Genomic DNA, 27,489 nt, shown 5'->3' on the forward strand with positions numbered 1-27,489 from the left:
TGACTCCTTTGTTAGAAGTCCATTCCATCAGCCTCATACTGGTCAATGATACTGACTGTCCTAACTGCTTCTTGCCACTGCCTCACGGTGGCACTACTGTACTGTACAGATTACTTCATGCTAAAGATGTGCCAACTCATGGCATAATAAGTCATAAATAACATTTGGATCTTAGTTTACTGAGAATGATTTACTGAATGCAGTAGTTACATGGCTGTTGGAAAAAGAATGAGAATTTTGAGTTTCTCTTTTTTCAATTTTAATTTAATATGCTTATCAAACTACATGATTCCTGCTAGTATTACACCACTTTAAGCTTGAGATAGTGTTGAGTTTTCTGTTGTTTCCTGTGTTACATATCACATTGTTGTCCTTTTTTTTAAATGGGATCCATATGATGATGTGTTTCTTCTTTATCATCACTAATATTTTGATTCTGTGAAAATATCATTTTTCAGTAGAACATATAAATCTTAATTCTGCATAGCTATATAAAATTCATGTCAATATTTAAGAAAGTAGTCAAATTTAAATGTATTTCATATGAAGAGAAAAAAAATTCTTCGCATAAGTATCTGTCAAAATTATGAAAATGCACACAATAAATAAGCCAGCTTTGACACACAATGTAACCCAATAAGAACAAATTCTCCATTGTGTATAAAATATCATCCTCACATGCATCATATTATTCTGGATAACGAAGATGGATTATGAAAATGGACAAAGCCCAAATCTGGTCAGCCGGCAAATAAACAGCAGCTTTGGTGTTAAACATTAAAAAATGTCTTTTCTTCAATAATTGAGAGCTGCAAGACATGACATAATAATAATGTCCATCCTAGAATATTGCTCAAGTGAGCGGAATCCATACAAAATTACACTAATAGGGTTTAATGAACACATGCACAGAATGACAGCATGAATGGGCACAAGTTTCTTTAACTCATGGGAGAGTGTTATAGAGATGCAGAAGAAACTGAACTGGCACACTCTTGAAGATCATGTAAATTATCCCTACAAAGCCTGTTTACATAATTTCAATATCTGGCTTTAAATGATGACTAGGAATTACTAGACTTCCCCGCCCTTTACATATTACTCCTGTAGGGATTATGAGTGCAAGATTAGATTAAGTACAGCACAAATGGAGGGCATTTCAATAGTCATTATTCCCACATTCCATACATGAATGGAATGGGGTAAACTGTGATAACTTGTAAAGTGGGATGTATATTGTACAAACTCTTCACAATGGTTTTCAGAGTATAAATGTAGATTTCTGTTCTTTAGTAGCACTGCATTTGTTTATACTTGCAAGCATGAATGAGAAATATTAGTTGTAATTTTTGTCTGTGGAATGTAATACCTTTAATAATTGCCTGTAGCACTGACTGTACTCCTCTTCTCTGTCTAAGTGAAGATTGACAAGGCAAAGGTATGCCCAGATATTGGGACACTGTGGATCTAGCATATTAGCCTCAGTAAATGCTTTCTCTGCTTCTTCCACATCACCTGCCTAGTAGAAAGAAAGATTTACTTACATGATCATGATAATTATAATTTCATACAGAGTACAGTACTACTTTGGAGTAATTCACTGGGTTCGTGTACCATATTCAAGTGGCAGAAGAAAGCAATTAGATGTAAATTAAGTCTCGCACAAATACAAAGCTGCAAAAATCACATTGAAGTACATAAGGTAATGACATTGCCTAGGAGGTATACCTACATTTGTTTAATATATGGTAAAGAATTTTAACTTAAGATACAAAGTGCATGTCAGTAATACTAGAAATAATAGTAATGTAGATCTTTCATACTCAGGGCTGACATTGACACATAAGAGCCATAAGTAGCTAAGTTTGAAATTCATAAATTCATAAAGACAGTGATGAATCGAATCCTTAACAGCTTTAAGTATGTCATGGAAATGTGGTTCATATTCACACATTAGTCCCATGCCTATCGCAATGTACAAAATGTACATGATATAGGACATTGTCATGTAAATACAGAATATATGTTAAAAGCAGTATATAAGTTACATAAGAGAAAATAAACACACAAAAATGTTTTGCCTTTTATTATATAATTTAAGGACAGATTCAAATTGGGGAAGAGGTTTTATCAGCTAATCAAATGTTCAAAGTCTTAAAAATACACGCAAATGAAAGGTTTTATGATTGTCACCTTCCTCCCTTCCTTGTTATTATAATGATAATAATGTCAATGACTAGTGTAGGTTTGCCTTCATGCATTTACACTCAACAGTGTGGAAAATATTTTTTGTAAGTTATTCTTCTTTTGACACTTTTTCTAAATGTACTTTTGTTCTATCTTATAGTGGAGCAAATAAAGAAAATGGCAACATGTTTGCTTCCTTAAAAGTTGCTTTGGTTATAGTATGTGGAACTAGACAATTAATGATTTTTAAGATTTTTAATTTTCTTTACTTATTTTTTGCATTAATTTTTTTTCTGATATTAACACTTCCCTCTTCCTCTCTGAAGGGGTTGCCACATTAAATACAAAATGTACCAAAATATGGTATGCTGTTTTTGCTGTATTAATGTTGCAGGATTGACTAGGAATTCTGATAACATAGAAAAGGGTGTTTAATTTCTTTAGCAGTTTTTCTCTTTTGTTTTCCCATTGCAGTTATTTATCAGTCCATACACCTAAGAATTTAGTGGTGACACTTGCTTGATTTTACTGTCTTCTATTTCTACAGTCACTATGTGGATTGTCTGGATGTATAGAATAAAATGTGTACTGTTTTGCTAATATCCAACAGCAACCCATACTTAGAGTCAAAATAGTAGCCTGCTAATAGTATACCTAAACTCAGTTCTCATTTACTGAGCTGAGCATGATTATTGCATTATAACAATATCAAGACAATGTTATTTGTCATTAACTCTTAATTAGAGAGGAAAAATACCATAAAATATCCCAAATTTTTCTGTTCATATTGGTGATCATAAATTTTAGACAACATTATTAGATCCCTTGTTACTTAACTTTAGAAAATTTCTAGTTTCTTTCAGCTACAAAATCCCTCTCTTGGAACAATAAGCAGTGGGTCATGTTTGTCTCAAAAAGCAGTCTGATTGTGTCTGTGTATGTGCGGATGGATATGTGTGTGTGTGTGTGTGTGTGTGTGTGTGTGTGTGTGTGTGTGTGCGAGTGTACACCTGTCCATTTTTTTCCCCCTAAGGGAAGTCTTTCCCCTCCCGGGATTGGAATGACTTCTTACCCTCTCCCTTAAAACCCACATCCTTTCGTCTTTCTCTCTCCTTCCTGAAGAAGCAACCATCGGTTGCGAAAGCTAGTAATTCTGTGTGTGTGTTTGTGTGTTTTGTTCATGTGCCTGTCTGCCAGCGCTTTCCCGCTTGGTAAGTCTTGGAATCTTTGTTTTTAATATATTTTTCCCATGTGGAAGTTTCTTTCTATATATATATATATATATATATATATATATATATATATATATATATATATATAGGCCTTTAAATATGTCTGCTTGTGTCTGTGTATGTGCGGATGGATATGTGTGTGTGTGTGTGTGTGCGAGTGTACACCTGTCCTTTTTTCCCCTAAGGGAAGTCTTTCCGCTCCCGGGATTGGAATGACTCCTTACCCTCTCCCTTAAAACCCACATCCTTTCATTTTTCCCTCTCCTTTCCTCTTTCCTGACGAAGCAACTGCCAGTTGTGAAAGCTCGTAATTCTGTGTGTGTGTTTGTGTGTTTTGTTCATGTGCCTGTCTGCCGGCGCTTTCCCGCTTGGTAAGTCTTGGAATCTTTGTTTAAATATATATATATATATATATATATATATATATATATATATATATATAAAGAAACTTCCACATGGGAAAAATATATTAAAAACAAAGATTCCAAGACTTACCAAGCGGGAAAGCACCGGCAGACAGGCACATGAACAAAACACACAAACACACACACAGAATTACTAGCTTTCGCAACCGATGGTTGCTTCTTCAGGAAGGAGAGGGAAAGACGAAAGGATGTGGGTTTTAAGGGAGAGGGTAAGGAGTCATTCCAATCCCGGGAGCGGAAAGACTTCCCTTAGGGGAAAAAAAGGACAGATGTACACACGAACACACACACACACACACACACACACACACACACACACACACATATATCCATCCGTACATACACAGACACAAGCAGACATATTTAAAGGCCTTTAAATATGTCTGCTTGTGTCTGTGTATGTACGGATGGATATATGTGTGTGTGTGTGTGTGTGCGAGTGTACATCTGTCCTTTTTTCCCCCTAAGGGAAGTCTTTCCGCTCCCGGGATTGGAATGACTCCTTACCCTCTCCCTTAAAACCCACATCCTTTCGTCTTTCCCTCTCCTTCCTGAAGAAGCAACCATCGGTTCCGAAAGCTAGTAATTCTGTGTGTGTGTTTGTGTGTTTTGTTCATGTGCCTGTCTGCCGGTGCTTTCCCGCTTGGTAAGTCTTGAGAGAGAGAGAGAGAGAGAGAGAGAGAGAGAGAGAGAGAGAGAGAGTTGCATCTGTAATTTTATCCTACATGCATTAATTAAATGTTCCTGGCTGAAACAGAAACAGTTTACCCACTGCCATTTTGGCCTCGACTGGGGAGCAGAAAGAATGGTGTGAAACCTGTAGTGTTTTGCTTCACTGTGTTGTATGTGAATGTCACTAGGGGCAGTATTGTATCCCAATCACTCTGTATAGTGCCAATTTACATCAGCAGCATATCTGCCAGCATTTTATTAAAGCCTATTGTGAGCCCATTCATCAGGATTGAATGACATGACATTATCTCTGATAGTGGTCTCAACAGGAAAAAAAATAAAAAATTATCATACTGTGTGCTACAGCTTCAAAGTGATGTCTTCTTCAAGAAACTTTACTATTTCTGGAGCTCTGGCATTTGGCACAGCTTTTATGACAGAATAGTGGGTGAGGTAGTCAATGCGGACTATTATCCATAAATTTCTGATGGATTTGGGAACAAATCAACTCCAATTCAATGGAATGGTGCTGCTGTCGGTGGGATTGGTACCAGATGCCTAGAGGTAAATGCAGCTTGTGTTTTCATCATTGGGATTCCTTACTGCAGCTCACACAGTTTCTAAAGGATTAGTAGAGTTGCTGGCCATACATCCATACATTAATCCTTGTTCCATAGATCATGAATACAACATTTCATAATGATGTGGAACATGTCACTTTAACATAAGTTTTCTTTACACAAAATATTTTTTTTACTGCTTCATATCTATGAATTCATCTATTGAGTAGAAGGAGTTGTCATTCAGAAATTCTTTTAATTTGCTTTTAAATGTTGTTTGGCTATCTGTCAGACTTTTAATAATATTTGCCAAATGACCAAAGATTTTTGTGGCAGCATAATTCACCTCTATCTGTGTAGAAGTGAGATTTAATCCAGAATAGTGAATATCATCTATTCTTCTAGTGTTGTAGGTATGCAATTCGCTGTTATTTTTGAATTTATGTGGGTTATTAATGACAAATTGCATAAGTGAATATATGTATTGGGAAGGTACTGTGAATACCTGTTCCTCAAATAAATGTCTACAAGGTTATCTTGGGTGGGCTCCAGCTATTATCTACATTTACATCTACATATATACTCCGCTAGCCACCAAGTGGGCACAATTAGCTCCAAAGTCATATTTCCCCCTTCTGTTCTGCCCGCAGATCGCACGAGAGAAAAACGAATGTCTGAACGCCTCAGTACGAGCTCTTACTTCTCTTATCTTTCAATGATGATCATTACCCAATTTGAAAGTTGGTGGTAACAATATATGCTCTACATCCTCGGTCAAGATTGGATTTTGGAATTTAGTGAGCAGCCCCTTCTGTTTAGTGCATCGTCTATTTGCAAGTGTGTCCCTCTTCAAACTTTCTATGAAATTTCTAATGCTTTCACGATGGCTAAATGTACCAGTCACGAATCTTGCTGATCTTCTTTGGACCTTATCAATTTCTTGAATCAGACCCAACTGGTAAGGCTCCCATACAGATGAACAATACTCTAAGACTGGATGAACTAATGTATTGTAAGCTATTTCCTTTGTTGAAGGACTGCATCGTTTCAGGATTCTACCAATAAACTACAATCTAGAGTTCGCCTTACTCGTTTCCTAGTGTAATATGATTGTTCCATTTGAGATCATTTTGAATAGTCACACCCAGAACTGATGACCATAGATGTTAAGTCCCATAGTGCTCATAGCTATTTGAACCATTTTTTAGTCACACCCAGATACTTGACTGATATTACTGCTTCCAAAGGCTGATCATATATTTTGTACTCATACATTAATGGGGATTTTCGCCTTATTATACGCAATAGGTTACACTTACCAGTATTGAGAGATAACTGCCAGTCATTACACCACACATTTATTTTCTGTAAATCGTCATTGACTTGTTCACAACTTTCATGTGATACTACTTTCCTGTAGACTACAGCATCACTGGCATACAGTCTAAGGCCCCTGTCAATACCATCAACCAGATTGTTTACGTAAATCATAAAAAGCAGAGGACCTATTACGCTGCCCTGGGGCACACCTGAACTTACTCTTGTTTCTGTTGAAGTTACCCCCTTCAGAACGACATACTGCTCCCTGTCTGTTAGAAAACTTTCTATCCAACTGCATATGTCACTGGATAGACCGTAAGCGCACACTTTTTGTAGCAAGTGACAGGGCAGAACTGAGTCGAACGCCTTTCGAAAGTCGAGAAATATGGCATCAATGTGGGAGCTGGTATCTTGAGCCTGTTGTATATCATGCACAAAGAGGGCCAGCTGTGTCTCGCATGACTGCTGTTTTCTAAAACCGTGCTGGTTTCTGCAGATGAGCATCTCAGAGTCTAGAAAGGTCATTATATCTGAACACAAAATATGTTCCATGATTCTACAACATATCAGTGTCAGTGAAATTGGCTGGTAATTATGTGCATCCAATTTTCTACCCTTTTTATAGATTGCTATGACATGGGCCTTCTTCCAGTCCCGTGGAACTTTCCGCCGTTCCAATTATCTCTGATAGATGACGGATAAGAAAGGTGCTATATTTGTAGCATAGTCAACATAAAATCTTACGGGAATACTGCGTGGGCCAGATGCATTTCTGGCGTCTAAGGATCTTAACCGTTTTACAATCCCAGATTCACTAAACACTATGTCAGCCATCCTTTCGTTTTTCCGATAGTTGAAAGGGGGAATGAACGCTTTTGTGCAATGAACATGTTCTCTCTTAATGATGAATTGCCTCAAAATATGCTACCAGATGAAAGCACTGAATGAAAATAGGCATAGTAGGCTAATTTACTGATATGTTTATCACCAAAATTTACAATAACCCTAATAGCATAAGTAGCTGAACCTAATTGCTTCAGCAGATCATCGATGTGTTTCTTCCAGTTCAATTTCTCATCAGTACACGCACCCAGAAATGTTGAGTATTCTACCTTAGCAACAGACTTCTGTTCATAGTCTATATTTATCAATAGTGTTATGCCATTTACTGTACAGAATTGGATAAACTGTGTTTTCTCAAAATTTAATGAGAGAGCATTTGCAGAGAACCACTTAATAATTTTCTGAAAGACATTATTTCCAATTTACTCAGCTGATTCTTGCTTCTTGGGTGTGCTTACTATACTTGTACCATCAGCAAAAAGAACTAACTTTGCATCTTCATGAATATAGAGTGGCAAGTCGTTAATATATATTAAGAACAATAAGGGACCCAAGACTGAACCCTGTGGGACACCATTCTTGATAATTCCCCAGTTAGAGCACTCTGCTGGTTTGTATAGACTATCTGTACCGTTAATTTCAACCTTCTGCATTCTTCCAGTTAAGTATGAATTAAACCATTTGTGCACTGTCCCACTCATACCACAATACTTAAGCTTATCTAGAAGAATTTCATGAGTCACACAATCAAATGCCTTTGAGAGATCACAAAATATCCCAATGGATGATGTTTGGTTATTCATTGCATTTAATATTTGATCAGTGAAAGCGTATATATCATTTTCTGTTGAAAAGCCTTTCTGAAAACCAAATTGACATTTTGTTAGTACTTCATATTTACAAATATGTGATGCTACTCTTGAATACATTACTTTTTCAAGAATTTTGGAGAAATCTGACAGAAGTGAGATTGGGTGGTAGTTGTCAGAATCAGATCTAGCCCCTTTTTTATGTAATGGTTGCACTATAGCATATTTCAGTCTATCTGGAAAAATTCCCTGTTTCAGTGAGCTACTACATATGTGGCTGAGAATTCTACTTATTTGTTGGGAACAAGCTTTTAGTACTCTGTTGGAAATGCCATCAATTCCACGTGAGCTTTTACTTTTGAGTGAATTTATTATTTTCTTAATTTCAATAGGAGAGGTGGATTGAATTTCAATTTTATCAAATTGTGTAGATACTGCCTCTTCCACATACTGCCCTGCATTTTCTAACAAATAGCTGGAACCTATTTTCTCTACAACACTTAAACAATGATTATTAAAAATGCTTTCTACTTCTGACTTCTTGTTAACAAACTTTTCACTGTGTTTGATAGAAATACAGTCTTCCTGTGCTCTCAGTTGCCCTGTTTCCCTTTTCACAATATTCCAAATTGTTTTAACTTTATTATCAGATGTGCTAATCTCAGACATAATGCACATACTTCTGGACTTTTTAATAACTTTTCTTAATACAGTGCAATAGTTTTAATAATGTTTCATTTTTTTGGGATGTTTACTCCTGTTAGCTATAAGATACATTTCCCTTTTCTGTTTACAAGATATTTTTATCCCTTTAGTAAGCCTTGGCTTTTTACATGGTTTCTTACAATTATATTTCTGTGTTTTCTTAGGGCCACTCTTTTCCAATATACTCCCAAAGGTACCATGAAATAGGTTAAATTTTAAATTAGCATCATGTTCCCTGTACACCTCATCCCAAGCTTTCCCTAAAATTTTGAAGAGTTAAATCGTTAATGGAATGCACTATTTTTGAGGACTGTTTTCCATTGCTGTATGGAGCTACATCATATACTGTAACTAGCTGTGCATCATGATCAGACAGATCATTCTTAACAGGAAACGTTTTTATTTGATTGAATTTATCTTGGTCAATGAAAACGTTATCTGTCAGTATGCTGCTTTCCTGTACCAACCGAGTAGGAAAATCAATAACTGATCTCAAATTGAAAGAACCAAGTGATACTTCAAGGTCAAGCTTTCTGTCTGACCTTTCCAGAAAATCTATGTTGAAATCCCACAAACAATAATTTGCTTTCCTTTGTCTGACAGGTGGCAGAACAAAGAATTAAAGATTTTCAAAAATAGTTGAAGATTTCCCAGTGGGGACCTATACACAGCTACAATTATAAAAATGCCTTTATTTAGTTTAAGCTCACATGCACATGCTTGTATGTGTTGCCCTATACAAAATTTTTTAGTTTCCAAATTTTTCACACTATGACTGATTTTAACATGGCAACTCCTCCTCTCTCCATAGTGTCTCTCCTTACATGTGCTGAAAGCTTATATCCACCTATATATACCACTTCCATACATGTGACTATATGATGATAACTATATCTGATCCTGTCTAGAGGCTTCATGAATCCCAGGTGACCAGATGTTGGTGTGTTGTAGGAAAACTTCAGGATAGCTGGTCATAAGAGAACTGGAATTGCAAGCACCATTTCTCCTGTACAGTGTTCCCTTTATTAATTTTAATTGTTGTTTGGTCAGTTCCTCTTTCTTCAAGGCTTCTATGGTTTTCAGCAGTGCTGTATCTCCTCTCTGCCCAGCAGCAATGCCATTTAATGCAGCAATGACACGTTTTTCCCACACTGCTGTGTTCTGCCTGAGGATTCCTTGAAAGGCAGTCAATGTCCTTGTGTTTGTGTTTAGTTTTGTATATCACTGTGATGTCATATCTCTGAAGTCTCAGTGCCCATCATGCCAGTCAGGCTCCAACTCTGGGTAGCTGTATGAGTATAACTACAGAGCAGCAAATTGAGTGTTCAACATTTTGTGTGGTTTCCTCGTAGCATATTTATTAAATTTTGTGCATGTTTCCCTGTTTAAGAGGTTTAATATCACATTTTTGTAAGTACAAATTCATTCAGTTTCTAGCACAATGGTTGCTCACTGAACAGCCAGCTATATAGCTCATTAACATTTCAGCATCCTGTGGTGACACATTAGGATGATAGCTAATTGCATTTCTAAACTGTCTGCTTTACTTGTTCACCTCTTCAGTTAGTCTTGCTAGGATGGCTAGGATGTATGTGTGCTGTGAGCAGATGCAGGAGGAGCTGGCCACAGTTCACAAACAGCTGAATGTGCTTTTGGTTATGGTCAGTCACCTTCAGGCTGCTGCCTCAGGGTGTAGCAGTGGCAGGGAATCTGGTGCATCATACGGAGCATCTCAGGTTTCACTTTTTTTGCTCAGGGGCTCTGCTTCTGAGGCACCTCCTAGTGCACCAAATGTGGTGGAACCACCCTCACAGCAGGGTGAGTGGCGCGTGGTAATGCATTCGCATCACTCAAGATGGAGGGCCAATGGCCGATCATGCACAATGGGGGAGGGGTTACTAGTTACTGGGAGCCCCAAACTTTGGCATGTTATGGACTCCCTTAGACAGATAAGTGTTCAGAGCCGGAAATGAACCCAATGTTCACACAGTATGCCTACTGGGGGGGAGGGGGCTCATCTGAGATGTTGAAGTGGCCTTGCCTGTGGCTATCGAGGGAGCAGGGTGTAGTCATCTGCATGTTGTGGGTCACGTTGGCACCAAAAACACCTGTCACATGGGTTCTGAGACTTCATTTCGCATAGGCAGCTGTCAGAGGTGATGAAGACTGCTGGTCTTGTGCTTGGGCTGCAAGCGCAACTCACAATTTACAGCATCATTCACAGAGTTGAGGAGGGTCCTTTCATTTGGAGTTGAGTGGAGGGTTTCAACCAAAGGGTTTGTTGACTCTGTGATGGTCTTGGCAGCAGATTTTTAGGCCTGCATTATCATGTGGGGATTTGTAGGACTCCCCTTGATAGATCAGGTGTTCACTACACAAAGGAAGCAACTACATGGGTAGCAGAGTACTTGTGGAGTGCACATGAGGGTTTTTTAGGCTAGGCAGTAGTTTGAGGTGCTCTGATGTAAACTTACCATTCGATACACAGCAAGGGAAGTTAGTGTTCAGAATGAAAAAACTTTGACCATCAAAATTTTATCAGTAAGCTGTCAAAATATTCCTAATAAAGTTCCTGAATTTACTGCCCTCCAGGAAAGTTCTTGCATTCAAATTATTCTTCGGACTGAGAGCTGGCTAAAACCTGAAGTGTAAAGCTCTGAGATATTTAGGGAATTGTGGAACATATATCAGAAAGACAGATTAGAGGCCATAGGAGTGGAAGTGTTCATTGTATTTTACAAAAATATTGTCTCTACTGAGGTCAAAGCTGAGTGTGACAGTGAAGTCATCTGGTTGCTTATAACAGATGTAGGTGAAACCAAGTTCATCGTTGGATGTTTTTACCAGCCACCTGATTCCACTGTGACAGTTATATAGACATTCAAAGTAGGTGTATGGTCAGTAGCGCATAAATGCTAGTTAGAGGCAACTTTAGCCTGGGATGTCTATGTGTTCATTGTGGGAGGGGTGGTACAGGCAGAAAGTTATGCAAAATATTTTTGCACACTTTTTTTGAAAATTGTCTTGAGCAGCTAGCTCGGCATTCCACAAGCAATGGAAATAGCTTAGACCTTGTAGCTACAAATAGGCCTGACCTTATCGACAATGTCAGTATAGAAACATGGGTTAGTGATAATGATGTCATTATAGCAATTATGATTATGAAAATTAATAAATCAGTCAAGAAGGCTAGGACAGTGTTTCTGCTAGATAGAGCAGATAAGCAGATTGTAAGTCATGATCCGGAGAGTTATGTGCCCAGTAAGTGGATAAAGGATAGAAAAGACACACCATGGTTTAGTAACAAAATTAGGCAGTTGCTGAGAAAGCAGTGGTTGTTGCACTCTCAGTTCAAAAGGGAATCAACAAATGGTGACAAGTAAAGGTTAATAGAGATTCATGCATCTGTGGAAAGATCTATGCGTGAAGTGTACAACAACTACCACCATCACACCTTAGTGAAAGACCTGGCAGAGAACCCAAGAAAATTCTGGCCTTACATAAAATCTCTAAGTGGGTCCAAGGCTTCCATTTGTCCTTTGCTGATCAGTCTGATGCAGCAGTTGAAGATAGCAAAATGTACACTTAAGTTTTAAATTTCATGTTGAAGAAATAGTTCACATAGGAGAATCGTACAAGCATACCATTGTTTGACAATTAGACAGCTCCTATATGGACAACATAGTAATAAGCATACTTTGCGTAGAGAAACAACTGAAAGATATGAAAGCAAATAAATTACCAGGTCTGGTTGGAATCCAAGTTAGATTTTACAAAGAGTATTCTACAGCATTGGCCCCTTACCTAGCTTGGATTTATCATGAATCTCTTCTACAGCACAAAGTCCCAAGCAACTGGAAAAAAAGTGCAGGTGACTCCAGTATATAAGAAGGGTAAATGAACATACCCGAAAAACTACAGACCAATATCCCTGACTTCTGTTTGCTGCAAAATTCTTGGACATATTCTCAGTTCGAATATAATGAACTTTCTTCAGACTGAGTAGCTTATGTCCACAAATCAGCATGGTTTTAGCAATCATTGCCAATGTGAAACTAAGCTTGCCCTTTTCTCTGATGTACTGCAAACAATGGATGAAGGGTAACAGGCAGATAGCATGGTTTTAGCAATCATTGCCAATGTGAAACTAAGCTTGCCCTTTTCTCTGATGTACTGCAAACAATGGATGAAGGGTAACAGGAAAATAGCATATTTCTAGATTTTCAGAAGGCATTTCACACAGCGTGCTAGTGCAGGCTGTTAACAAAGGTACGAGCATATGGAATAAGTTCACAGATATGTGAGTGGCTCAAAGACTTTTTAAATAATAGAACTCAGTATGTTGTCCTCAATGATGATTGTTCATCAGAGACAAGGGTATCACCAGGAGTGCCCCAGGGCAGTGTGATAAGACTGCTGTTGTTCTCTATATACGTAAATGATTTGGCAAACAGGGTGGGCAGCAATCTGCAGTTGTGTGCTGATGATGCCGTGGTCTACAGTAAGGTGTCAAAGTTGAGTGACTGATGGAAGACACAGGATGACAATGACAAAACGTCCATTTGGTGAAACAAATAACAGCTAGCTCTAACCATGGACAAATGTAAGTTAATGTGGATAAGTAGGAAGATCAGGCCTGTAATGTTCAGATACAGTATTATTAGTGTCCTGCTTGACACAGTCGAGTCATTTAAATATCTGGCCATAACACTGCAAAATGATATGAGGTGGAACAAGCTTGTGAGAACTGTGGTAGGGAAAGTGAATGGTCAACTTTGAATTATTGAGAGAACTTTAGGAAAGAATGGTTCACCTGTAAGGGAGACCACATATAGGATGCTGGTGCAACCTGTTCTTGAGTACTGCTTGAGTGTTTGGGATCTGTACCAAGTCGGTTTGAAGAAAGACAATGAAGCAATTCAGAAGCGGGCTGCTAGATTTTTTCCTGGTAGGTTCTAACAACATATAAGTGTTTTGGAGATGCTTCGGGAGTTCAAACGGGAATCCCTGAAGAGAAGGTTTTTTTTTTTTTTTTTGGAGAAAATCTACAGAGAAAATTTAGAGAATTGGCATTTGAAGCTGACTGCTGAACGATTCTACTGCTGCCAACATACATTGTACATAGACAGTCATTTCACCCTCACTCTGTTTGCGAGTGGACTAGAAAAGGAAAAGAGAACTAGTGGTACAGGGTACCATCTGCCACACACCATGTGGTGGCTTGTGGAGAATTTATGTAGATATAGACCTAACAAACCCTTCAGGCTTGTAAGATAGTGTAGTGGAAGGTGATCTGTCACACCAGGAATTGTTTGCCAAATAAAGATGGCTGGAACTTGCTGTTGGTCCAAATAACCACAAGTCACTCTTTTCAAGATGTATTGTAGTTCATCTCAGTCTTGGAGAGCACTCTGGAAACATAAGTCATCACCATTTCAGCACCTTCCTGAATTGGTGCTAGAATTGCACCTATCCCATAATCACTTCAATGTGAAGTTCTATCTCTACATTCTCATTATACAATGCTAGGACTGGAGAACATATTAGAGCCTTCTTTAGGACAAGGAAAGATCTTCTTATATGTTGTTCCTAAAAAATTCAGCATTATCTTGCAGTAGTTCTTGCAAGAGATGGAATTTGGTACAGAACTGCTTTATGAATCACTGGTAGTATGGGCACATTCTGAGAAAACTTCTCACACCATGAATGTGCCAAGAAGTTCGAAAATCTCTGACTGATCTTACTATCTCTGGATTGTGACAGACTCCTTTGCTATTCATTAGGTGTCACAAGCTTTTTTTTTCCTTCCTTGTGTGATGAAGAGACACTTTTTCAGATTCAGGTCGAGGCTTGTATCTGAACACACTTCAACATGGTTTTTAGACAGCTTAGAAGGTTTTTAAATGTTGTCAAAAATTGATGATGTTAGCCAGATAAGAAAGACACATTGCCCTTTTAAAGTGTAGAAGCAAGTCATTCGTCATACCTTTGAAGGTTGCTGGAGCACTGTATAGTCCAAACAGCACAACTTTGAACTCATAGAGGCTGTCATGAGCTATGAAGCCAATTTTTTCCATCACCTCATCGACCTTGATTTGCCAGTAGCCCTGGTGCATGTCTTAAGTTGAAAAAAATATGCTTCTTTCAAGCAGCCTAGCATACATTAATGTGTGGCAGACTTCTTTTTCTTAATTTTGTTCAGTCATGTACAGTTGTTCTTTACAAGGATCACAGGAGAGGACCAACAACTGTCTGAATGTTCAATGAAGTCATCTTGGAGCATCTTCTCCACTTCCTCTCAGATTATCTGTCATTCAGCAGGTGACAAGCTATATGAGTACTGGATAATTGGTCGATGATCCCCAGTGTAGCTATGGAGTCTGAAGCTAATGAAGGAACTGTCAGTTTATGTTGATGATGTATTGTTAGCCACACCCACAGCGAAAAGCATTGTAACTAGTTGGAACAAGTATTGTGTTGGTGGAGACATTTGATGAATCTGTCAAAAAATTAGAGGGAACAGAATAGGCATGATCATTTGAAGCATTTAAAACACAATTTGGGCTTGCAAAAACACCCAAAAATGAAGGTATATTATAAAATACACAGTGGTATTCTTTCGTTGGAAAAAGAGAAATCAGGAAGACTGGAAGTAGTGATTTCTGAGTCAACATGTTGATGCTCTGAATAACCTGATTCACAAAAGCTATGGTCATTATTCTGGTCACAAGTGTATAGCTTAATTACAAGAGACACTTCTTTTTAAGATCATGTGAATGTGAATGTGGGTGCAGAAGTGGATCAATGCATGTGATCAGGTCAAAAAGTATAAGCTGCTTCTATACCAATTCAGCACTTTTGTCAAAGCACTCAAGTGGAAGCACCAGGCAATTAATCACTGTGAATCTGTTTGGTCCATTGGCTGTGCCAAGAGGGAGCTTTTCAAGCCCAAGCCAACTGCTAATAATCCAGGGGACTTGGTGTTGGTAAAGACGAAAGAGAGGTCAAAGAAAGCACCACAAGAAATCAAAGAGTTCTACTAGTGTATCATGGAACATTTCTTGTGCAGTGTTCACCACATACCAATCCTTATCACCTGGTCTACCCAAAATCTAGAAGAGTTTTTCGACTAAGGAATGTTCTTCTTTTTCTTGTGCCTTTGACCTGCTTCAACACAGTGTCGGCATTGTTGTTAATGAATTTAGCATGGTCAGTTTAAGGGGTGACTGGATGTCCTTCCTGTTGTCACCACATAACCCTACATGGATGGAATATGTGTACCTAGCTGTCTGAGTTTAGTGTTATTCATGTTAAAGTAAAAGAAATTTTTCAAAATACAAATCATGTAACTGAGGTGGGACCTGGGTACCAGCCCAATATTCACCTAGTGGGTTGTTGGAAGTAATTTAAGAACTACATCCATGCTGGTCAGCACACTGACCATTGTTGTTAATCTGATAGGTTGATTCGATCCAGGGGCAGCACACCTCCTGGTCCTGGCAGCTGCACTGTAATGTGTAGAGTTACCTGGGCGGGTGGTGTAAGGAATTTTCTGGACCTAAAAAGGTACATTCAGTAAGTATCGTATTGATATACGTGTAGGGGATTTCCTGTGCTGTAAAGAAAAAATTTTCCATTTCTTGTTCTGATTTCTTCCTCATCAGTGAGCGAATTTTTTTCTTCTTTCTAGTTGTTTTTAGGCAAAGGAGATATTTCCATGAAATTCTTGAAATGGCAAGAAAATATGCCAAGCAAATAAAAGGTGGATATAGAATTGTGGGATGGTAGTTACCAGTTAGCTCAGTGAGAAAAAAGTTTGAAAAATAGGGGAATGAACAGAGTTAAGATAAAATAGAAACTAGTCATTATTCTGGCTAAAACAGGATCTGGGAGTTATGCTCAAAGATATTGACATCTGAATAATGTTCAAATGGTTTAAGCTAAAAAAGATTTAATGAGGTCTAAGTATGTAGGAAATATGAATGGAAATGAAGAATCAGTTTGAAATGTAGAGTACATATGAGGGAAAGGTTTAGTTTTAAGGAGACAAATGCCTTGTGACAATGACAGTTGAATAAACTGTAAATGTTGGGCAGTAAACTAAGAAAACAGACATATAGCTCTACAGTAATATTAAGGTGAGAAATCATAATATGGTGGACAGTTTCTAGTACTTGGGATGCATATTCGCACAGGATGGCAACATAGTGAAAGAACTGGAAGCGAGGTGTAGCAAAGCTAATGCAGTGAGCTACGATCTACTCTCTTCTGCAAGAAGGAAGTCAGTACCAAGACTAAGTTATCTGCGCACCGTTCAATCTTTCGACCAACTTTGTTGTATGGGAGCCAAAGCTGGGTGGATTCAGGGTACCTTATCAATAAGGTAGAGGTTACGGATATGAAAGTAGCTAGGATAATTGCAGGTACTAGTAGATGGGAACAATGGCAGGAGGGTGTCCACAATGAGGAAATCAAAGAAAAACTGGGAATGAACTCTATAGATGTAGCAGTCACGGCAAATAGGCTTAGATGGTGGGGTCATATTACACGCATGGGAGAAGCAAGATTACCCAAGAGGCTCATGGGTTCAGCAGCAGAAGGTAGGAGGAGTCGGGGCAGACCAAGGAGGAGGTACCTGGATTCGGTTAAGAATGATTTTGAAGTAATAGGCTTAACATCAGAAGAGGCACCAATGTTAGCACGGAATAGGGGATCATGGAGGAATTTTATAAGGGGGACTATGCTCCAGACTGAACACTGAAAGGCATAATCAGCCTTAAATGATGATGATGATGATCATCATAATATTTCATGCTGTTGGTAAATTCTATACTGAGATGCATCAAACACCAGAGCAGGGTTAGATTTTTGAAAGTGCATAAGACTAGGATTGTTGCTGTAAAATAAAAACTGGGGAGCTGTATATGCCAGAAAATGTGGAGAATAAGTTGTGTACATACTCAGATATCTAATGATCTAACCAAGAAAATGTGATAGTCAAATCAAACTTTGTGCATCTGATGTAATGAATGTACACAAACCAAACTGGGGGAACACTGGACCTCAACAATGTATTAAGATTTTTATCAGATTTGTTTGCTGTTCAGATATCGATGTGCTAACCTCTCCCGTAGTGTCATTTTAGAGTGATGCATAATCAGATTTCATACGTTGGGGCATTGTTTACTGACAACTGCACTGCAGCTAAGGGCCAGTATGTTTAAGAGGATGAGGGTGTGCAGTTGGAATTAAAAAGTGCAGGCACCAACAGGTAGGTTTACATTGCAACTGAGTCACACAACCTTGTTAGGCCTCACCTCCCTGGTACAGTCAGTTTGTTCAATAGTGCCTTGTTGGTTAGGAATTGGGCAGTTATTTTCTTTTGATGTAAGCCAATGTGTTTTGTTGTAATTATCACCAAAAATACTAGATTCAATTAACTTCAAACATGCGAGGAAGTAATGGAGATACTCCAGGTTGATGCACCTGGACAGATTGGCCATAAATGACTAAGATGTCGATGAGATTTCCTGGCATCTTTGCAATACTGTCATACATGGAGAATTTCCATTTGTGGCAGCCTCACCTCCCTAGATGGTTGTCTTGCTTAGTATTCCTGACTTTGCCAGTGAGATGAGTGGCTGGGATCTGTTTACAGTGACAGAGAATGGCTACAGCATTTGGGGAGTAATCTCATCCAGGGTAAGGTGACAGGCTTTGTTCAATTTGTTGATTATAACTTTCTGCAATTGACACATGAATAGGACTGCTGTAATGGCTGGTATCTTGAGGCATAATAATCACTCAACACTCTTTTTTTTTTCTCAACAGTAGCATACAGTATGTCCACAGTTGAAACATACAGGTATGTTGTCATTCACCCTCCAAATGTCTGCTCTTTAATGGGGGAGGAGATGGTTGCACTTCAGTTGGTCAGGTGCTGGAATGTTTTTTGATGGCTGTGGCATGAATCCAAGTTGGCCACTCCATATTTCATGGTGTATTTCAGTGGTGGCAGGTACTGAAGACCACTACAGCTCTTTTTCAACATTCTCATGATGCACTGATCAAAAATTGTGGCTGCTCTTTCTTGTGCACTCAGTCCAACATTTATGACTACCATAAAATTGCTTGATGTGCTGGCACCACTTGATAAAGTGAAGGGGGTCAACAGAAGTGAGTGCTCACCTACAAGATCTATATGTTACGTTAAATTCAAAGGCAAAAGCAGTAAGATAAAACAATTTATGTAGTAGACAATCCTTTCTTGCTATATGTATGGAATTATGAGTTACTATCATTTGATGTATTCAAAAAAACAACAGATAAAGTGATCATTCCAATTGTAACTGAAGTGAGAGTTAAGACTTTTCCTGCCGACCCCTTAAGTTGCCATGTTGATGTTACATCCTGTTCCAGGACAGCTTGGTATATGTCTTCTGTGACCCCTTTCATCAAGTGTGACATTTTGTTAGTTTCTGTTATATTGCCTTCTGTCCACAAACCAACACAGTTTTAGGAAGCGTTGGTCATGTGAAATTCAGTTTTCCCTTTTCTCACATGATATCTTGTGAACCGTGGATGAAGCATAGCAGTCAGATCCATATTCCTAGACTTCTGGAAAGTGTTCAACATGGTGCCCCACTGCAGACTGTTATCAAAGGTACTGCTTCCCAGGTACATGAGTGGCTCAAAGACTTCTTTAGTACTAGAACCCAGTGGGTTGTCCTGGACAGTACGCATTCACCAGAGACAGATGTATCATCAGGAATGCACTAGGAAAGTGTGACATGACCACTCTTGTTCTCTACATGTATAAATGATCTGATGGACAGGGTGATCAGCAATCAGCAGCTGTTTGCTGACGACACTGTATTGTACACAAAGGTGTCATCATTGAAAGACTGTAGGAGGATGCAAGATGACTTAGAAAAAATATCTAGTTAGTATGAAAACAATCCTATAATATTAGAATACAACATGAGCAGGAATGCACCAGGGAAGTGTGACATGGCCACTCTTGTTCTCTACATGCATAAATGATCTGACGGACAGGGTGAGCAGCAATCAGCAGCTGTTTGTTGATGACTCTGTACTGTACACAAAGATGTCATCATTGAATGACTGAAGGAGGATGTAAGATGACTTAGACACAATATCTAGTTAGTATGAAAACAATCCTATAATATTAGAATACAACATGAGCAGTGTGCTGCTTGACACAGTCATGTCGATTAAAAATCTAGTCATAACACTGCAAAGGGATATGAAATAGAATGAGTATGTGAGGTTGGTAGTTGGGAAGGTGAACGGTAAACTATAGTTTATTTGGGAAATGTGATTCATCTGTAAAGGAGATTGTGTGTGGAACACTAGTGGGACTGATTCTTGAGTGCAGTTTAATATGTGAGATCCCAACCAGGTCAGATTAAAGGAAGATGTTGAAGCCATTCAGAGGTAGGCTGCCAGATGTCTTTTCATGACATTATCAATTTCATTCAACTGATTCTGTGTGTCCATTTCCATCTCTTACATAACTGTAATATTAACAGCATACCTTAATTTTTTCGTCTCCTGGAATTTTATTCCCATTACAAATATCCCCATAGTTCTAGAATCATCCCCATAGTTATCTTTAATGTTTGATGTGTTTGCAAATTGAATAACATGGGTGATAGGGTACAGTTCTGCTGCACTCTCTTCTCAACTACTGTCTTCCTTTTATGTTTTATGGCAGCAGCCTTGTTTCTGTACAAAATGTACATAATACGTGAGACCTAAGTTTCTCCCAACATATACAATGTTCAAATAATTTATGGGTATGCATATAGGTGACATCATCAGCAACTGTTGATATTTTGACAGTAGCAGGCCCTGTCATTCTCAAGGCAGAACTGCAGCAAGTAAGTGATGTGAAGGGAATTTAAAACCTTGTTTTAAACACACCCTCACTTGACAAAGGGTGAATATTTCCACCCAAGGGTAATATAACAACAGCTGAAAGGGCTGCTTTACATTCACTTTGAGTTGATCCGGATATTGTTATTTCACCTGCAGATGAGGGCAACTCTACAGTTGCTTTGGACAAGCAAGATTATGCTCAAAAGATGCAGTGCTTTCAGTATATCGCAGTATCAGTGCTCATTCCACAAATAGTGTTGGGAGAAAGATTTAACAACCTTATAAAGAAAAGTTGCTTGTCACAGGAGACTATCAAGAGTTGCTTGTCACAGGAGACTATCAAGAGTTTTTATTCTTATTGTGTAGTTCCCTGTAGGTTGTATGGTCTCCCAAAGGTCCACAAGGAAGGGGTTCATCTCATGTCAATTGTGAGTAACACTGGTGCTCCGACATAGAGTGCAGCAAAACAACTTGCTACTCTGCTAGTAGGTCCATGTGAGCATCACATTAAGAACCTGGTAGAGTTCTTATATCACTTAGAGGGAATGCATTTGAATGAGTCTGATGTTCTAACAATTTTAATGTGGTCTCTCTCTTCACTCATGTTCCTTTGTCTGATTCATTGCCTTAGGGGGTAAGTCTTTCCGCTCCCGGGATTGGAATGACTTCTTACCCTCTCCCTTAAAACCCACATCCTTTCATCTTTCCCTCTCCTTCCCTCTTTCCTGATGAAGCAACCGTTGGTTGCGAAAGCTTGAATTTTGTGTGTACGTCTGTGTTTTTTATGTGTCTATCAAAGAAACTTCCACATGGGAAAAATATATTAAAAACAAAGATTCCAAGACTTACCAAGCGGGAAAGCGCCAGCAGCAGGCACAATGAACAAAACACACACACAGAATTACTATCTTTCGCAACCGATGGTTGCTTCTTCAGGAAGGAGAGGGAAAGACGAAAGGATGTGGATTTTAAAAGGGAAGTCTTTCCGCTCCCGGGATTGGAATGACTCCTTACCCTCTCCCTTAAAACCCACATCCTTTCGTCTTTTCCTCTCCTTCCCTCTTTCCTGAAGAAGCAACTGTCGGTTGCGAAAGCTAGACGGAGATTCGAATTGTGAAATGATTTGGGTGAAGGTCATGGTTAAAGCAGGCCCAGACATGGTAATTGGATGTCTCTATAGGCCCCCGGGCTCAGCAGCTGTTGTGGCTCAGCACCTGAAGAATAATTTGGAAAATATTTCGAGTAGATTTCCCCACCATGTTATAGTTCTGGGTGGAGATTTTAATTTGCCGAATATAGACTGGGAGACTCAAACGTTCATAACGGGTGGCAGGGACAAAGAATCCAGTGAAATATTTTTAAGTGCTTTATCTGAAAACTACCTTGAGCAGTTAAACAGAGAACCGACTCGTGGCGATAACATATTAGACCTTCTGGTGACAAACAGACCCGAACTATTTGAATCAGTTAATGCAGAACACGGAATCAGCGATCATAAAGCGGTTACTGCATCGATGATTTCAGCCGTAAATAGAAATATTAAAAAAGGTAGGAAGATTTTTCTGTTTAGCAAAAGTGACAAAAAGCAGATTTCAGAGTACTTGATGGCTCAACACAAAAGTTTTGTCTCAAGTACAGATAGTGTTGAGGATCAGTGGACAAAGTTCAAAACCATCGTACAATATGCGTTAGTTGAGTATGTGCCAAACAAGATCGTAAGAGATGGAAAAGAGCCACCGTGGTACAACAACCGAGTTAGAAAACTGCTGCGGAAGCAAAGGGAACTTCACAGCAAACATAAACATAGCCAAAGCCTTGCACACAAACAAAAATTACGCGAAGCGAAATGTAGTGTGAGGAGGGCTGTGCGAGAGGCTTTCAATGAATTCGAAAGTAAAGTTCTATGTACTGACTTGGCAGAAAATCCTAAGAAATTTTGATCCTATGTCAAAGTGGTAGGTGGATCAAAACAAAATGTCCAGACACTCTGTGACCAAAATGGTACTGAAACAGAGGATAACAGACTAAAGGCCGAAATACTAAATGTCATCTTCCAAAGCTGTTTCACAGAGGAAGACTGCACTGTGCTTCCTTCTCTAGATTGTCGCACAGTTGACAAAATGGTAGATATCGAAATAGACGACAGAGGGATAGAGTAACAATTAAAATCACTCAAAAGAGGAAAGGCCGCTGGTCCTGATGGGATACCAGTTCGATTTTACACAGAGTACGCAAAGGAACTTGCCCCCCTTCTTGCAGCGATGTACCGTAGGTCTCTAGAAGAGCGAAGTGTTCTAAAGGATTGGAAAAGGGCACAGGTCATCCCCATTTTCAAGAAGGGACGTCGAACAGATGTGCAGAACTATAGACCTATATCTCTAACGTTGATCAGTTGTAGAATTTTGGAACACGTATTATGTTCGAGTATAATGTCTTTTCTGGAGACTAGAAATCTACTCTGTAGGAATCAGCATGGGTTTCGAAAAAGACGGTCGTGTGAAACTCAGCTCGCGCTATTCGTCCACGAGACTCAGAGGGCCTTAGACACGGGTTCACAGGTAGATGCCGTGTTTCTTGACTTCTGCAAGGCGTTTGACACAGTTCCCCACAGTCGTTTAATGAACAAAGTAAGAGCATACGGACTGTCTGATCAATTGTGTGATTGGATTGAGGAGTTCCTAGATAACAGAACGCAGCATGTTATTCTCAATGGAGAGAAGTCTTCCAAAGTAAGACTGATTTCAGGTGTGCCACAGGGGAGTGTCATAGGACCGTTTCTATTCACAATATACATAAATGACCTGGTGGATGATATCGGAAGTTCACTGAGGCTTTTCGCAGATGATGCTGTGGTGTATCGAGAGGTTGCAACAATGGAAAATTGTACTGAAATGCAGGAGGATCTGCAGCAAATTGACGCATGGTGCACGGAATGGCAATTCAATCTCAATGTAGACAAGTGTAATGTGATGAGAATACACAGAAAGATAGGTCCCTTATCATTTAGCTACAAAATAGCAGGTCAGCAACTGGAAGCAGTTAATTCCATAAATTATCTGGGAGTACGCATTAGGAGTGATTTAAAATGGAGTGATCATATAAAGTTGATCCTCGGTAAAGCAGATGCCAGACTGCGATTCATTGGAAGAATCCTTAGGAAATGCAATCTGACAACAAAGGAAGTTGGTTACAGTATGCTTGTTCGCCCACTGCTTGAATACTGCTCAGCAGTGTGGGATCCGCACCAGATAGGGTTGATAGAAGAGATAGAGAAGATCCAACGGAGAGCAGCGCGCTTCGTTACAGGATCATTTAGTAATCGCGAAAGCGTTACAGAGATGATAGATAAACTCCAGTGGAAGACTCTGCAGGAGAGACGCTCAGTAGCTTGGTACGGGCTTTTGTTAAAGCTCCGAGAACATACCTTCACCGAAGAGTCAAGCAGTATATTGCTCCCTCCTACGTATATCTCGCGAAGAGACCATGAGGATAAAATCAGAGAGATTAGAGCCCACACAGAAGCATACCGACAATCCTTCTTTCCACATACAATACGAGACTGGAATAGACGGGAGAACTGATAGAGGTACTCAGGGTACCCTCCGCCACACACCGTCAGGTGACTTGCGGAGTATGGATGTAGATGTAGATGCAGATGTAGAAATTCTGTGTGTGTGTTTTATTTATTGTGCCCATCTACCGGCGCTTTCCTGCTTGGTAAATTGGTAAGTCTTGGAATCTTTGTTTTTAATAATATATATATATATATATATATATATATATATATATATATATATATATATATATATATATATATATAGCGGATGGATATGTATGTGTGTGCAAGTGTACACCTGTCCTTTTTTTCCCCTAAGGTAAGTCTTTCCGCTCCCGGGACTGGAATGACTCCTTACCCTCTCCCTTAAAACCCACATCCTTTCGTCTTTCCCTCTCCTTCCCTCTTTCCTGAAGAAGCAACCGTTGGTTGCGAAAGCTAGAATTTTGTGTGTATGTTTGTGTTTGTTCATGTGTCTATCGACCTGCCAGCGCTTTTGTTTGGTAAGTCCCATCATCTTTGTTTTCAGATATATTTTTCCCAGGTGGCATGTTTCCCTCTATTATATTCATATAATGTAGACGGCCATGGGTTGAACGCAGTCAACAGGTTCAGAGATTCTAGTGGATGTAGGTTGCAGCAGTTGTTTGGCGATGGAGAAGCTGGTGCAGAACAGACTAGTGTGGAGAGCTGCATCAAGCAGGATTTCAGACTGATGACCACAATGACAACATCAACTATAATCACCTCTGTTCTCCTCTATTATTTCCTGCTTTTACTTGTTTTTCACTTCAGTATTACCTCTTGATCAAAACTCTACTAATTGTACATCTGGAATTTCATGATCTGTAGTCTGTGTATTAATACTACTGTATTTTTTCCTGCACCTTGTACCTCTAATGAGTCAGGATTGGAATAATTTTCTTTTGTCTAATGCCTACACATCTTATTCTGCTATTTGTATGCTTGCACTCTTAGTTTATCTCATAAAAAGCTGCTTAAAGAAACCTAGATACTAAATAATTATATTTTTAATTTTTCCCTGTCAACCAAATTTCAGTTGCTCCTTTTCACAAGCTCCTGAATGCATTTTCATTTTTTGTCTCAATTTCAATTCTGTGTATTCTTAGAGATTTTATTTGCATCTAATTAAAAAGTTCTGAATGAAATTATATACGAGTAGCCTATAAAACAAATGAAATGGAAATATTTCTGACAATGCTGCTGGGCATCAGAAATAACATTTAAATCGAGGCTAGGTGTCATAAGAGACATAAAGTAAAATGCAATAGTGCAATGCCAGTGTCAATTTCCCTATTATACAGCATGAAGAAAAATTGGCACACTTGGATTTTGCAGTGTGATTCCTCACATACTAGCAATACAAAAAAGTATCTCACAAAATTTCGCCCTGCACGTATTTCCAGCAATAAAGTGACATTGAAGATTGGCTGTCTGGCAACATAGTAATCACATATATGGTAACTACCCCTGTCAAGATGCAGTAGTAGTGCTGTGCAATGGATAGCGTGTTTTGCAAAGGTGCATAACAAAAATGTGGTCAGACAAGTTAGAAATATAGCTGAAACAAATGACCTGTCATAGGACAGAATAACTACAAAAACAATATCAATTTCGAGATGCTAAAGGTGACTGCACAGTTAAATAACTCAACATCTACTGTTCATTTATACTAAACGCAGTTTGTCCACTCAAACATCAGATGTAACACAATAGCAACCACTGACATTAATAATTTCCATATTAATGACTGCATGACATTCACAAAAGAATACATTGTCCTTAGATGCTCAATGTGAGCCCTTTGCATGTCCAAACATTGTGCAATGTGCTGGTTTATACAGCTCTAGACTCTTTGCAACATGACTGCATACACAGATACAAGAGCAGCATGAAAATGCACTATCAGTTCTTCCACATGTGTTGACAGAGTAGAATACACATGTGCCTTAAAGCATCCCCACAGGAAGAAATCCAGGGTATTTCAGTCAGGTGATTGCGGAGGCCATACTACTGGACCTCAACATCCAAGCAATTTTTTCTGGAAATGATCTGTCTAAATACCGTCACACATTAATTTCAAAGACTGGGGGTACACCATGTGTTGGAACCATAACCTCTGTGAACATAAAGTGGAACATCTTCCAGTGTGTCAGGCAAATAGTTTGAGAGGAATGCATGGTATTGTTCTGCAGTAGTCAACTAGTCAGGCAACAAGTAGGGATCTACACTCCTGTCTTGTAATATTCTGGACCAGATTTTGATGCCAAAGTAAACTTGATATCCACAGTCACAGGTGAAGTACAGATTAATGCCACACCAATGGTTGGCACTGCACATATTGAAGACAGCCTCACAAGTGAACACTGCTTCACCTGTCCATATTACTGTGTTTATTAAGTTGTCATAGGCTTCCTGTTGTTGTAACTATTCACAGAATTGCATCTGCAGATGGCAGTCTCCAGGATGCAGGAGTTGCATTAAAGAATAATGATAGGGGTGCAGCCCATACTTGTACAGCATGTCAATGACTATGCATTGTGAGACACACAGCTACCTTGCTATGCTATGTGTACTTCACTGGGGTTCTAGGTGTATGACCTCCAGAGTAGCTTCCTCAGTAGCTGGAGTACGGTGAGTCTGTGGATGACCTTTGTCATGCGATGGTGGAGGGAAAGGACCTGTGCCCCGAAAATGAAGCTCCAGATGACAAAACATATTTTTATCTGACTGACATCAACCAGGATATCTAGCAGCATATTCATGAGCTCTGACACCAGCCTGGTTATCAGATGCACTAAGGACCAGAAGCATATCCACATATTCATTGTTTGTATATGTCATATGTCTGCCACACTGCATTGGAATAACAGAAGAAGAAAATATGATATGTGTACAAATATACATGGAGTCTTTCAGGAGCACCTTACCCCACTACTATCAACTGGTCCTTGTTTGGTGAACAGCACATACAGTATAAACACATCATTAATCACAGCTGTCTGTTCCACCTAACATGTGTCACCTCTCTTATAGCTTTTGTTCTGCATGATTCTTCATGACACTACTACCTGTGAAATGTTTATATTCGAATTACACTGTTTTCCTCAATTATAATAATAACAATAATAGTAATGCATGCAGTTCCTTACTAAACAGCATGTGCTTATACACTCAATGTTGAAGTGCATAATTAGTGGTTTCATGGTGATAATACATACAAATGATAACTGAGCTTTGAAATGTAATGGACCTGAA

The 27,489-nt window shown here is 39.0% G+C and overlaps 1 long non-coding RNA gene across 1 annotated transcript in view; it reads right to left on the reverse strand.

Moving 5' to 3' along the window:
• Nucleotides 1–286: 286 nt before the first annotated feature.
• LOC126279000 (uncharacterized) overlaps nt 287–27,489 on the reverse strand; it is a 61,776-nt gene continuing 34,573 nt past the window's right edge. The window contains exons 3-4 of the long non-coding RNA XR_007550777.1: nt 1,370–1,519; nt 287–436 (exon numbers count right to left, since the gene is read on the reverse strand). This is a non-coding gene — a long non-coding RNA (uncharacterized LOC126279000). The remainder of the gene's footprint in view (nt 437–1,369; nt 1,520–27,489) is intronic.

This window comes from Schistocerca gregaria, chromosome 6 (assembly GCF_023897955.1).
Source record: "Schistocerca gregaria isolate iqSchGreg1 chromosome 6, iqSchGreg1.2, whole genome shotgun sequence".
Lineage (NCBI taxonomy): Eukaryota > Metazoa > Arthropoda > Insecta > Orthoptera > Acrididae > Schistocerca > Schistocerca gregaria.